Genomic DNA, 16,058 nt, shown 5'->3' on the forward strand with positions numbered 1-16,058 from the left:
GAAGCAAAAAAAGTATCCAAGCAGACTTATAGATGACCCAGTTTTATTTTTTTCGATCCATAAGAGGTACTGAAAAGTACAAAACAACACTGGTGGGAAATGAAAGATGGTACATGTAGTTTAGGCCTGAAATCAAATTAAAAGTAGTAATGATACTAAAAGAGCAGGATTCCTAGTCTTAATGAGGAATAGAAACGGTGAAGATATCTTATTGCGAAAGAATCTACCCATACCCTCATTATGTGTTGCCTCTATGAAAATGTTTTTTCCTCTAACAGAATTGAGCCAAATGATGACATTACCAGACAGATCAATGTGGGTGGTATTATACCAGAATAAGGAAGGTAGTGATATGTACGTCTTCTTCTAATTTGTGGCGGTAAAACGTTTTTGCATGCACGCATTCTCTATGCTTATCTCAGTATTGTTTACAGTATGAAATGTAAAATAAAACCAAGGAACAGAATCAAGTTGTACAACTTGTTTTATTCTCTTACTAATGATAGATAGTAACTGTTAAAAATGATACCGCTGAAATATCTACTATTACAGAAAGCTCATATCTACAAAGTAACAGTAAAGTTTAAGTAATATACAACAGGTACAAACACATGTGAAAATGTTAAAGCCTTTAGTTAGTCAATACACATAAAACATAAATAAGTACGGGCCCTGGCCATGCTTACAACAGATAACGATTTTTTTAGAAAGAAAGATTCTACCTAAAAAGAGGAAAGAGTCGAATTGAAATAAAAAGAAATAAGACAATATTCCCTTATATGATTAAATCTAAGTAAAGTACGAATTTGATAACTAGCGGCTATCAATTGTACCACTAAATGCGAGTTATTGTAACATAGGCATAGAGCCTTAATTATTTTTGAATTGTTAATTCTATTATTCTTTTAAGGTTATCTTTACCAGATTCACAATATTGTGAGAACAGATTATATTTCTGTCAGAATCAGTTTCTGTTGCGTTTTTGGTCAAACTTATCGTATCCATTGCCAATTTATTTCCATAAACAGTCAAGATTAACATTGCACTCGTTTAAGTTACTACAGGGACATCATGGATCTTGTGAGTTACGCTAAACTTAATATTTGATTCATTTTCATGTCCACCGTGTAACCCCTGAGAAATGTTTCATCTTGCATTGCACACCATTTTACAATTCACTAGAGACCGAGCTATACGTTTTAGGCGCAAGGTCAAGTACATTCTCTAACACTTGCCCGCCCGCTTATCTCAATAGGGAGAGTACAGATCTACGGGTTGTGAGGTCATAAGTTCGATCCCCGGGCGTATATTCTCCGTAACGATTTGATAAAAGACATTGTGTCTGATATCATTCTTCCTTAACCTCAGATTCAAGTGGGGAAGATGGCAGTTACTTGCGGAGAACGGGTTTGTACTGGTATAGAATCCAGGAACAACTGTCCGCCGTTACAGAACTGACATACTGTTGAATTACGGCGTTAAAACCAAAACAAACAAACTGACTAACCCTGTTTTCGTTATTGCTCTGTATATTATACCTTCATTATACGATTTTGATGAATTTGCTCATTATTCAGCTTAATACAGACTAAGCTACGATTACATTTCCGTATCAATTAAAATGAAAGGAACTGTACCTTATTCTGCATTAAAGACAGACAATTTCAAATGCATTTTCTCAACAGAGGTATTGGGAAAATGCTTTTTGTCACTACGGGTTAATTATAGCTTTGGAAAGACAAAAAGAAAATCATTATTTTTATAATATTGATTTTGTGTTGGCAGATCTTTTTTATACAGTATTTTAAAAGGTATGTTTTGTAATATAAAGATTCCGAAACCCGTGTGTGCAAATATATTTTACATCACTGCATGTTTTTAAAAATATACACAAAAGATGGTCAATAACTTTTAAGCACAATTCGATGACGTTTAGCCCATTGTGTTCACTCTGTTAAAATTGGGTTCTGGATATACCACCTACCCCCCATTGTAATATAAAAGTATTGAATAACTAAATATCAATTACAACATAATTTCTAGTTTTACGACTGCATTTGATATCAGAGTAACTTCAACAACCTGGACCAAAAGAGATTTTAAACAGCGTGTATGCTATTCCAATAAGCAAAGCTATTCTTACGTCAAAATAATTTATACAGTCTTAGTGTTTTGCCACCATAATAAGACAATCAAATATTAATTTAAAGCACTCAGTGAGCCCAAATCAATGTAAATGATCAGATTGTTGTGTTTCATACAAATTTATTACTTGACAAACAAGAGAATGACCACCTTTATGAGAATGGTTTGCTCTGCATTTTTTAAGAAACTGAAATAGCAGAACATGATAATTTGATATTAATATATATTTCACGTATCGATGTTCTGTTTAATAAAATTAATGCTTGTTTTACGAATGAAATATTGTGATGAGTTATGCAGAGAAGCGGTGTGTCAGTAAATAAAATTCCCGAAACACCATTTAGTGGTCGAAATCTAAGCATTGCACCAATTATATGCAATGCCACACCTGATTTAACAAAGTATATGTCATCAAGTACATAGGATTGCCACGTCAATAATCCAGTTAATGATGCAATGAATATAGCCAGAAAGTAAACATACGATCAATTTACTTCCACTTTTATAGCGTACTATAGAAACTTGTCATCAGACAAAATTAACCATCGGGTAACCGCCAGTTTTGAGGGGAACACAGAAGCCAAACAAAATCACCAAAACAGTCAAACTGTGATACGAAGGAAAATGTGTAAACGAAACAAAACCTTTAATTTGTAAAATGCTGTGAGATATTTAGGTCGCCTTTAACAAAGCTAAAATAAATATTGCTGATGCATCAAAACACAAAAGCAACTGGCAAGACCATGACCGACCAAAACATGTAAACCATGGGCTAAACAACGAGGAACATTTTAACCAAAGAGGTAAAAAACAATGACGATCATTTTAATCAAGACCGTAAAAGCAGTGAAACACGTTTCAATCAAAAAGATACAAAACATTGACGAACCTTTCAATCAAAAATGTACAGACTATGAAAAACATTTAAGTCTAGACGCTGCAAAACAAATATGAATATTTCAATCAAAAATATACAAAACAATCACGAATGCTTCAATCAAGAAGTACAAAACAATGCAAACAAGAAATATCATTAAATATGATGGTCGGCGAATTGTAATAAGGAAAGAAGTTTATGAATTTTTCATCTAACATTCATCTTTCATCTAACATTTTTCAAATTGCAAAACTAAATACCGCACTTTAACAATTTAAATGGTTCTCTTTAAATTTTTCGCAAAGGTTTCGTAGGGTTGCAATTTTGTTTCGTTTATCCTTAGACGAATAATTACAGCAGTAGTTTGATGAAGATTCATGAAGCGGTTCATGAGAAGAGGTCATTAAACGTGTTTATATTTTTAGCTAAATTGGTCCCTATCCCCATTTGTAACAAAATAGCAGGAGACCTTACGATATTGTTACACATCGAGTTTGATAAATATCCATTACATTTTAGTGGTTAATGCGAAGAAAGGCATATCTACATTAAGCTATAGTGGTCCCTAATAGGGCCCAAGTTCCTATATAAATAAATTTGGAATATGACCTTATAATGATGCTCCAGACCAAGTATGACAAAGATCCACCAAGCAGTTCATGAGACGCTGTATAAAGGCATTTCTAGTTTTAGCTCTAGCAGCCCTTAAAAGGGGTTAAATGTCCCAGCTGAACAAAGTTAGTTGCGGGCCTAATAAAAATGCTACATATCAAGTTTGATTAGAATACATGAGAAAAAATCAATTAAAGGATTTTTTTATTTATTACTTTCATTTATTTCTAAAATAGGTCAACTGATCCCGCTTTAACAAATGCATATTCGCTATTCATGAAACTGTGGACAATGACGTCACACCTATAAAAAAGTGAAGGTCAAGCAAAACATACAATTGTAATTATTTCTGTTTCATAAGCAAATTTTAACTGTAGTCATATCTCATAGATAAACTTATGCAGCGTACCTTCGTTTCAGAGTAATGAGATTCAGTCATTATGTAGCATATATATAATAAAACAGATTTCGACTGAGTTCATTATTTGTATAACATACTAAAGAAAAATATTCATATATAATAAATCAGTTAAATAATTTATAACAAATATATCAAAGCAAACAAATACTCATTTTAATATGCAATCTGAATAAGTCACAAAAGCAAGAAACCTTTTCATATACAGACGACAATTGTAACAAGGAATATCTTTTAAAAAGCACTTCTCTACATAAAAGACTCTTATCACACCCTTATTCATGTGATACGCAGACCGTATTCAGCTCTTTCTTTAATTTGATACATGTTGGTATTTGAACAGGTTTTTATCATATTTATTAAACTTACTTATCATTTTGAGATATATCAATATTCTTGCTAAATATACTAAGCCAAAGTTAGCTTTAAAACTGTGAACAGCGTCGTTTAGGATAAACGCTTTGTCTACATTTCACTCAGCGTAGCACAATCAACAGAGTGAAAGAAATTGACACTCTCGTCCAATCAGGCAGAGTGTTGCATAAATCTTCCATTTTGATAAATTATCTATAATGCGTTATCAAGTACTCTGATTTGCAAACTGAAGTCACGTGGCATAGGTAACGAAAACGAATTTAGACGGCGTCGCCGAAAAATTTCAAACAACACTATACAGAATGCCCCTCACGGTGGAGAAACTCAACAGATAAATTAAAACCACGGAATTTTACCAAACTACCGGAGACAGAAATAACATAGAATGTTAAGTGGAATTCTCGCAGTAAATATGCTACCTGTTTACCAATGTAAGGACAGTACATCAGGATTCTGCTTAAAAAGGCCTCTTTTAGGTGATTCTGCATGTTTGATAAACCAGAAATAATAATTAACGTCATTAATCCGGATAACGTAGAATAAAGCCTGGACACTGCATACGGAAACCGAAATAATTTTACGAATAAATGGCAACCTGTGAGAAAAATCATTAAATCGACAACGTTATTATCCTTCTAGAGATGAAATATGATATTTAAAAGTAAGACACGTTAAATAATTCCAAATAACTTGAAATGCAGGACTCTCTTTAATCATAGTCGAATATCTTATACACCAGCACACAGACCAATACATTTTATTTCATTATATTATAGACCATAAACCAGTTTATAACCGTAAAACCTTTCCTAAAAATCTACATTGCGAAACTCTCATTAAAATTGTGAAGTTCCAATAGACTCCCATTATGATACCATGTATGGAGGACAAATATTACAAATTAATCTAGCAGTCAAGAATCACGCATACGATCCTTTTATTTGCCTAATTTTCTAAGTGCGTACTGATGTTGTACAAAAAAAGCAGTTTTATGTAATTCTACAGTGAAGAGAAAATATTATCCGAACGTACAGAACTACCTTAATTTGCCATATGAACTAATCAAAATTTGTTTTTGAATGTTTCGCTATACAGAAACATGTAATATTTCTTAATAGTCTAAGTGATACCGTTTAAGTTCCTCTCGTGAATGGAAAATGATTATTAATGCAATTTAATGGCTGAAACTGATGTGAAACATGCATGTTAATCAATTTACTATCTTTGCTTACGTTGTATAATTTCATTGCATCTAAACATTGCATGACTTGATATTAAATCAATGTTATGCATCATATTCTGCATTCCACAGCAGTTCCTGTTTCTGGAAAGAATGTTTACAACAAACCTCACAAATCTAAACGAAAAGCGTGCAGTTTGAAACTCAGCAATTGAAACATTGAATATATATGTGGACTTTGAAAACCTGAACTAGCAAAAGCTTGTTACATTTTTTAATTTTATGGTAACAGGGTACGAAACGGCAAAATAATGTCTTTGAAGGCATCGATAGCAGTTTAGTTTCCAACACTGTTTCTCCTCTCATGTTAATGTCTTCCATTTGTAACTCCAGTTACGCTTTCTTCTTATTCTTCATGACAGGAACCCAATTAGGAATGTAATTTGTCCACATTTTGCCTTAAAGTTAAGAATAATATGAATATAAGCACTACTTTTAAAAGTTACCAAAGATTTGTATTGTCAAGTACACATTTTCCCAAGTCTCAACATCGTTAATAAAACAGTTTTTACTATTCTGTGATTTTGGCAAAATGGATGACACTGTTTGCTACGAAAGCTCAGAGAACATGTGAGTTTTATTTTTATATTATCTCGTGGCAACGAGATACTAAAAAAGAAAAAAAAAGAAAAAAGAAAAATGTTAAAACGTGGCCACGATTATATAAAAAGAAAAATAACAAACAAACAAAAAACAGAAAGTCATCTCGTGACCACGAGATATAAAACAAAATCAACACATAAAACAAAAAGGTTATTTCATGACCACGAGATACAAAAAAAAAAAAAAAAAAGAAGAGGGAAAAAAGCTATCTCGTGGCCACGAGATAAGAAAAAAATAAGACAGAAAAATAATTCGTGGCCACGCGATATATATAAAAAGACAAAAGTGTTATCTCGTGGCCACGAGATAGTTTAAAAAACAAAAAGAGCTATAAGTTTAAAAACAAGTAGTTTAGATAAAAAAAACCACCAAAAAAGTTATTTCGTGGCTATGAGATATAAGATAAAGAAAAACAAACAACAAAAAACGAAAAAAGACAGTTTATTCGTGGCCACGAGATAACATTTTTATTTATTTATCTTACTTTTTTATATTTCGTGGCCATGAGATAACGTTTTTCTGTTTTTGTTTTTGTTTTTGATATCTCGTGACCACGAGATAAGTTTTTCTTCTTCTTTATATCTCGTGGACACGAGAAAATGTAAAAAATAAAACTCACGTGCCCCTCTGAGCTTCCGTAGTTTGCGGAGCATTTGATAGTAATACAAGCCCAACTGTCACAATCAGTGTTTCCAATTTGAAGTACCTTAGCTAACGCAAATGCTTTCTGTAACTGCTGTGTATTTTAAGTACGTTTATTCATTTAAGCTATGAAATGCAATGCTAGTAAATATGAAGATATTTAAAGTTTAGTTAATAAATAAAATGTTTCTATAATTGTGGTTTTTCCAAGACACAAACCAGAGGTTATTTGAAAGACGAAAATACATTCATATGTGTAATTACGGAAGTTAATAAGCTTTCAAAATTTAATTAGTCTGGCTCCTTTTACAGATAGTTTGGATTGGCTCTTGGTAAAATATAAATCTGAAAAAAGAAACCAAAACATAATGTCAAGCGTTAACTTGTAATTAACTTTAATGCGCATGGCTAACAGACATCTTATTTACAGCCTTTTTGCAATTTCCTTTCTTAGACGTAACAGCGATCAGTATTCGAACATCTAACGACAGTATTTTATCTTTTGGAAACTAATTTGCTATTCAGATCGTCGCAATTTAAAGGCTCATAATGCTTTTGTTTAAAATGCGGGTGCCACATTTTCCAGTATGAACATAAATACATTTACTTCCTGTTAAATACTATTGCTGGTAATTACTTTCATTAAAATTTGTCAATGGTAGGAATATTCCTGAATATACTAGACCGTTATATTAAATCTTTGCTCTTTTTTTCCTTCCTTTGCGGCTCTAACTGTAATAGTTAATGTGCAATGTTTAAAGTAGTGTTTTACTCACCCCGTAAGTACGCATAACATCTTTTTGAAAAGCTGTTTCAACTGTTTTAAGATAAGAATTGAAAGCATTACGGACCTTTAAACAATGTAGAATTTAATATCCAATAACGATCACTTTAAAAGTTTAGAGTCATCTTGTTATCTGTGAAAAAATATTCTTCCGCAGTATTGAACCAAATATAACACCAGGGACACAAAAACAGCTTTGTTTGTAAAATCAAACATCGCACGGAAGTGTAAACAACTTGCATTAGAATTTGTAATTTATATAGAACAAAAAAGCAAAACGTAGCCTGCCTATAATTGATTCGTTGATCATTACCACTATGGTAAGAAAGAGTATTGTTATTAGTAGGATGCATATAAGGCTTGGTGAACAATTTCTGTTTAAATTTACTGTGTTGTGACATTGTTTAATGCTTTTTACACTTATTTCATATTTTAACATAATTCAGAGATGCATAGATGCATTTTGTTGCACAAGGACATTTATATATATGCTATCAGCTTGCAGCTACCTTTTTTCTAAAGCTTATCACAGGTGTTGGATATAACACATTTTTCTTACATAATATTATGTATCAAACCAGGCTAAGCAATGCCATGCACTAGCGGTTCTCTCTTCCATCTAAAGTATGTGTGTGGCCACAGTGGTTTTGAACTTTTAATTCATACTGTGTTGAAACTTCACAGATTTTGTATTTTTATTAAAGAAAATTTTGAAAACGTTTAAAATATGAATATCATGTCAAGGATTTAAACCATTATGAGAGGTGTTCAGCTTATATTTGACCCTTTCATAGGCATACGTATTTGATTTTCCTATCATGGTTGCCAAAGAAGGAAAGAGTTATTTTAGCATAAGTATAAATTTGATAAACATACTTTGCCTAAAGCATTATTTAGATATAAGATTTGCATTAGTAACTATAAAGTTAACTGGAATTTATCAGAAATGCAAGTTTGAAAAAATATTATGTCCACCCTTTGGCGGCGCAACCGAGATAGATTGAAAATTGATGAAGCTAGACACAGTTTTTAAAATGCCTTTTGGTTAGGTTTGTTAAGTATTAAGATAGTTATTAAATTGAACTGTAAAAAAAGTAAATTAATAATGTTGAAATAAAAAGAAATATACAGATACAGCGTTTTAAATGATTTCATATTAAGGGATGGGGAATATGGGGACTAGACACAGTTTTAGGTTTGTTAAGTATTAAGATAGTTATCAAATTGAACTGAATAGAAGTAAATTAATTATGTTGAAATAAAAAGAAATATGCAGATACAGGCAGGGTTTTAAATGATTTCATATCAAGGGATTGGGAGTAGGGGGAGGGGGGGGGGGTGTAGGGAACGGGGGTGCGGGAGTTGATGTTACAAAAGTTTTATAACAATTGATTAAACATACACTTGTAATGGGGACCAAACACTTTGCCACAAGTCTTTTTGTTAATTAAATGAATCCCTTACAAAATATGCGAAAAGAGAGAAATGTCAAAAATGACTATAATAAATTGTGGCTTAAAATGATTTATCATCTTTAAGCCCATTTTTTATCGAAGCCAGTGTAGCATTTACAGTTCACTTGAATTCATTAGTTGACAGTTCTAATCTCATTAATGCATTGAAACGATGTTCTTGCCCAAGCAATAACTTCTGCAGCAGAGAATAAAGCTTCACGACCTAAAGTTTTTCATGATCATTGTCTTTTCTAATACGTAACACCAGAACCGCCTGTGCCTACATGTTCACTTAAGTAGAACATCAAAATCAAAAGTATATCATATATCCAATTACACATTTTCTTTATCTTTATTTGTTGATTTGAACAGCGCTAAGCGGATGAATTATGCATTTTTCAAGGTTTTGCTCTCTAATTATAGACCAGACACGACTCAATGTTTCAAAAGAAACTCCTTATTTAGAAGTCATTTCTCTTTACTTCCTTAACGAGACTTTTAAGATCGTACGATAGAATGGATTCAATAATAGAAGACGATATCGTTGAAAGCCATTTTTGAAACGTTTCCAGAATTATGTCGATACTGCTTGTGTTTCACTGTAACTCAATATCATGACGAACGTATGGTAATCATCTTAAAGAACCTTGTTTCTTCACGTATAATAAAGTCCAATCTTCAAAAGGTAATACACGGTGCTATCTAACTTTTCATCGATTTTCACAGAAAAAGATCTTTTCTTCGAACTAAAGAATATTTATCTTTAAGATATTATGATATTAAAAACAGTAAATGCACATTTTCCGAAATTCTCATGCATTCTCTCAACAGGTTAGGATTCAAAGTGTTCAAATTATTCTAAGCTGAACTCTTCTCGTACAACAGATTCCACGAGACAATAAAAACATAGGCATGTTTCATGTTTCTAATTTATTTCGAAAATATATTAGATAATCAATGGTTAAGTTCGTTGAACTTGTCACTTGCCTTTCACCGCTGTACGTGTAGATTTTTGTTCTTGTAATGAAGTCACGCCCATTCCTGAAAAAATCCTAGAGGAGCACACTAGGTTTTCCTCCGCCATTAAAACGTACATTGTCGCCATACAACCTACAACTGTGTCAGTCTTTCTTGAAACTCACACAATAAAACATCAGCTTTATTCTACAATGATTATGTTTTAAGAGATCTATCAGCATTAAGTGAATTAATTTAGAAAAATCTCCATTTTCACAATATGTTGACGTTGTTATCAAACCCGACTTTCACATTCCGTTACAAGTTGTTGCATATCAGGTTCAAAGGCGGAGGGATGGCTTTATAATGACACCTTAAATATGCTCTTGTTTATTACGCAAGTAACCAGAGTTGATGCATATTTTATTGCACATGTGTAATGTACCATTTTAACTTTATATATCTACCAATTCTACTCAGAAAAGTTTACGGTGATTGTCCTTTACCGCTTAGAAAAGGTAGCTATTGATAGAATGCGATCAAATTTAATATCATCTAATGAATTCTAAATCGCAACCATTTATAAACAAGATCATGATCTCTACCACACTGAAATATTCGGATTTGCGATTGCCAGTATATACAGGAATGTATGTGCAGCTTAAATAGTTTGAATGGATAGCTATGAGATAGAAACTTAGGATAACTATGTCAAAGGGAAAATAGCAGCACAGAAATGAAACATATAGGACTGCCTCTCCATCTACTGAACGGCAAAAATATAAACAGACATCATTCCCTATTTGTGGCAGCATTTATTACCTTTTATCTATTCACTGTTTTAGACGTGTTTTCTTTCAGCTAGCAGCTGCTCTTTCTCCCATGTTTTTTCTTCAGCAGCTATAGCGATATGATTTCATGCCGTACTTGAAAACTCCATATAAATTATATTTTGTTCTTGTATTTTCCTTTATAACATAGTTCTCACTATAAATATGGACGCTTTTGACAAATACAATAACATACCAATATTCTAATTTATCGTAACATTCGATACGTAAAATTCTCGTTTTGCTTTCATTTCAATAGTTTTTAGAGATCTGAGTAGAAGTCGTATTATATTATGGCCCACAGACTATGTTTCTCTTAATTGTTGTCCATATATGTAATGCCCATATAAGTAAAGAATGATGATGTCACTGTGCACAAAAGGGCTGCCATTCGACTTCATAGATGGTAGTCAAATGTCTATACTTTTTGTTTTGCAGTCCGATTTTGATACTTTTTCGGTTCTTTCTTACAAGAAATGATGCCAAATAATGCACATTCCCCTTAAAAAAATATAAAACGCTTTTTTAGACAAAACGTCATTCATTGATTTACCCGTTAACAATCAATTTAAGTTACTCGTTTATTTTATATGAAATGATATATAACATCAATGCCACTAGATGAAAATAAAAATTAACATGTGATGCTTTGCGCCTTTGTTGACAATCTCAGGTAGCACTTTATGCTATTTGAAAAGTATGTAAAAGAGCACATGGGCTTACGCCTATTTTACTAAGAACTCCAATGGCTTTTAAGCGCTTCTGACAATGATTATGTAAAACAGATTTTTTTTAAATGAGCCGTGCCATGAGAAAACCAACATAGTGGGTTTGCGACCAGCATGGATCCAGACCAACCTGCGCATCCGCGCAGTCTAGTCAGGATCCATGCTGTTCGCTAACAGTTTCTCCAATTTCAGTAGGCTTTAAATGCGAACAGCATGGAGCCTGACCAGACTGCGCGGATGCGCAGGCTGGTCTGGATCCATCTGGTCGCAAACCCACTATGTTGGTTTTCTCATGGCACGGCTCAAATATCATTTTTCATTACAGTGGTACTCAGTGCACTGCTGCGTATTTTAAATGTTCAAAGCTGGCGCATCTCTGACTCATTCGTATACCTTTTAAACGTGTAATTGTCTTATTCGTTTGATAGACACAATGTCTTATAATAGCGGCCCCCATGAACATGTGCTATCACAAGAACAGAAACCTGATATAAATTTTTTTTAACTAAATATTAAGTCATTTTTTTATAAATCTGATTCTTCCGTATCGACGAAAACTGCAATTTCTCAGTTCTATGAATAAAACGACAGTAGTTTCTGTCTGGTTTTGTAGACCCTTCGAAGGCAATAGCAATCTTTGTTATGTTTTATTGCAGCTATTAGTATTTAGGTTCAACCGCATGTATTATTTTTTCCTAACGTCGAAACAGCTATTTTGACAGAGGCTAGCCGGTGCTAGGACGCGTGAGAGGTGTTGCACATTTTATTACCTCTCATAAACAGACTCAATCAAACCCAGTCTGCTATTATTATTTTTTTGGTTGCATTCTATCATGTTCTATGCTTCAAAGGGATCCTTTTACAGATTTTATTGTCTTTGAACCAGACTGATCTTACAGATTTAATTGATAAATAATACAGCCAGTCAGCAACTGAAATTCATTTCAATCCCGTTGTTAAGCTGATTCTGTAAAAATCAAATTTAAATGCATGTAGAAATGTCAGTCCTGTTAGTACATATGAGCAGTTTGAGAGACAATAATTTTTACTACTTAGCAATAATTCAATTAGGGAGCATATAACTTAACCAAGCAAATAGTACAGGCTTAAGCAGAACTCAGACAGCATTTAAAAAACTTTCACAAAATCCGAGTCTGCAAATTAATAAAATGAAGTCAGTTTTCGTGAGTCTGCTATCTAGACTAGTAGCGAGGTCACCATGCAGTGTTGGTGGGACATGACGATGCATATTCGGCAGCAATCAAAACACAAAATGTATCCTGTGTTGTCTGTAATTTGGTTTGGGTTGTCTGCCATAAATTAACGCGTGTTATGCCAGTTTGGTGATAAAGAGATGTTCCTGTTTTATGCTAATTAGATAAGGGGAAAAATTACTAATATTTCCTACCTTTTGTAAAAGCAGTTTTCTGCAAATAGCAGGACCACCGACAAGGGCAATAATAGTTATTTTGAGAGTGTTGACAGAACGTAACTTACAACATAGTAGCGTTTCTTTCATATTAGCTGACAGACTGACAGCGACAGTAGCCATTAAATTTTTTAATAATAATAATTTAATAATTCAATAATCGTTATTTTTCTTCTAAAATCAGAAACGCAAATTTACTGAATGCCCATCGTATCATATTTCCAATATTTCTATATCTTAATATTCAAAAGGACACTCCAAAATGACCATTAAACATTAGGAAATTTGAAGTTGGACAGGAATATCAAATTTTGTCATCCAAGTGTCCAGTTATCTACGTCACAGGAAGGAAACATCCGTTTCTCTACTAAACTACCTGAATAATACGCTACCATAATTTGTTACCTCAGCAAAATACCCCAGCGCGGATATTACAAACGATCTCTCGGGGGACGCGCACGCATGAATATGTCAACTTAAAGCAAATCAAACGCTAACGTTCTTTTGCAGGTATTAAAAGGCCAAATAAACCCTCCAAGTCCATCTCGAACCCACGTAGACCACAGCTCCAAAGTCTAATCTCCATTCACACACACCCAAATAGACCAAATAAAAGCAGTTCAAAGCCAGGCTGCAAGTTTGACTATATCCGACTTTGACTTCGCTCCCAGTGTCACTAAAATGCTAAAACCTACGGCTTTCTCTTCTGTGCAAAATTTCAAATGATCTGGTTGCAAAACCCATTGAAGGTTATCACATCTCTCTGTGACGCCATTATCATTTACTTCCCTACAGATTAATCTCTGCAACTACAAAAAAAAAAAAAAAAAAAAAAACCCACCAAACAACAAATATTTGTTTTCCTTAAAACAAACTATAGTCCTATGGAATAGTCTTCTGATATTTCCTTCCTTTCAACCTTGAGCAGTTCAATGTTAGGAACATTGAATATGTGACACCATCATGGCCTTTATTCCCTGTTTTTGTTTTTCATACACTAAGTAAACTAATCTTCCTTTCCCTATTTATTTGGTCTGATTTTCTCGTCTTTCTACTTAATATTATACCAGATTCATGTTATACCCGATTTATATTTATATATGTGTGCCTTATCGCACACAAACGTATCGACGTCCCTGAAAAGGGTAGGCTGACAGACAGGGAGACTATCGATTGAAAATATATATCCCAACCAAGCAAAATATCAGACTAGATTAGAATTAGCCTATGCTAATTATGTGCTGTGTCTATAAAAATATTTATTTCTCTGACAATATTGAACCAGATGATGACATTACCAGACAAATAAATGTGGATGGTATAATACCAGAGGAAGGCGTCTTTATTTACAATTTGTCAGAACACGTTTAAAATACATTGCCACACGAAAGTCTCTATACATAAAGTCAGAAAACATTGACTGAATAAAAGAACACAAACTATTTAAAGAAGCACCAGCTTAGATGGGATTCTTTTTATACGGATACATTTAAAGGACTCCAGAAACCCAAAGGACCGGAACATATATCATCACTGAGTAAACCAAAAAAGCATGTAGTGTTCCTTCTTAATATTCTGAACAGAGAATAGATATAAAGATTGCAGAAATAAAAAAAAATAATTTCTTTTCTGCGATAATGTGTAATTGATATTTCCGGCTTGATTTGTGTTCATTGAGATTTACTGATATACTCAGCATGTACTAGCTGTTTATCTTTTTGCATTTTCACAAACGTTGGATATAACACATTAATGATTACAACATTCTTTAAATTTCTTCATCCGTCATTGAAATGCTTTCTTATTTTACTTCATAACACGTACAATTTATGTTTGCTTTAAAAATAGTTATTAAGGACGTATGCTAGAATTTGGTGCGAAAATTTTCCCAATAACAGAATTTCTTCAAACTTTGGATATTGAAGGACAGTCATCTAAGAAACAAAAAAATGCAATAAAAATCATAGGTCACCGGTATCGAAAAGGAGTTATCTGCCCTTGAAAACGGCATTTCCCCCAAAAATGACGTTTTCAAGGGCAGATAACTCTTTTTCGAATCCGGTGACCTATTATTTTTATTGCATTTTTTTGTTTCTTAGATTATCGCCTTTAATATTGCGTTCACTATCAGTTAAGACACGTTTATGATTTCCGAAACATATTTTGATAAGCTTTTACATACAGCAGCGTACAAAACAACATTCTTTTTTACCGGAGGAAAATAATCTCAGATTAAACAAAGGTATATTTTCGTAAACGCAAATGTTGGTCTTGCAAAAATCTCTGTCACTAATGGGCTTCCGTAGTTTTATGCTAGGTATTTTTAAAACGGTTCATTGCGCGAAAGTACGAAAATCAATGGAAAAACCCTCGGTTATAGCGAACAGACGTAAAGAATGAAAATTATTGAAAACCGGAAATAAACAGGAGAATCGCTGATTACGTCAGAGTAACGTCGGTACTTTCTTGCGCTTTTATGTCCATGAATAAACACAATTATTTTATTTCTATGATCTTAAGTTTGTTAATTCACGGATACGATAAACAGAAAATATGCAATAAAATTATAAATATTTATCAAGTAGTAGGAGCTACATATATGAGGAATTTTATGTTAACAATAGCAAACGAAAATCAGTCACGGTTACTGTCACATTAACAAAACCTTGCATTTTAATATTTGTCATTATTTGTCTAGTTTCGTCACAATTGATATTATCCTAAAAAAATGTGGTAATTACGCGCGATTAACAATAGCAAACAGTCCAGTTTACCAAATTTCTAATGGTAAAAAAATATAGCAGGTGCTAAAATGGACAATAGCAAAACTATAGGTATAGGCCTAATTTACACTTTAATGTATGGCGCCGTTGACCAGTGTGTGCAAAATAAATAAAAAATGAACATTTTTTTATATTAATATTGATGCCCCTTCACATAACATGCAATCGAGGAAGTTACGGG

Source organism: Mercenaria mercenaria, chromosome 15, assembly GCF_021730395.1.
Source record: "Mercenaria mercenaria strain notata chromosome 15, MADL_Memer_1, whole genome shotgun sequence".
NCBI classification, from domain to species: domain Eukaryota; kingdom Metazoa; phylum Mollusca; class Bivalvia; order Venerida; family Veneridae; genus Mercenaria; species Mercenaria mercenaria.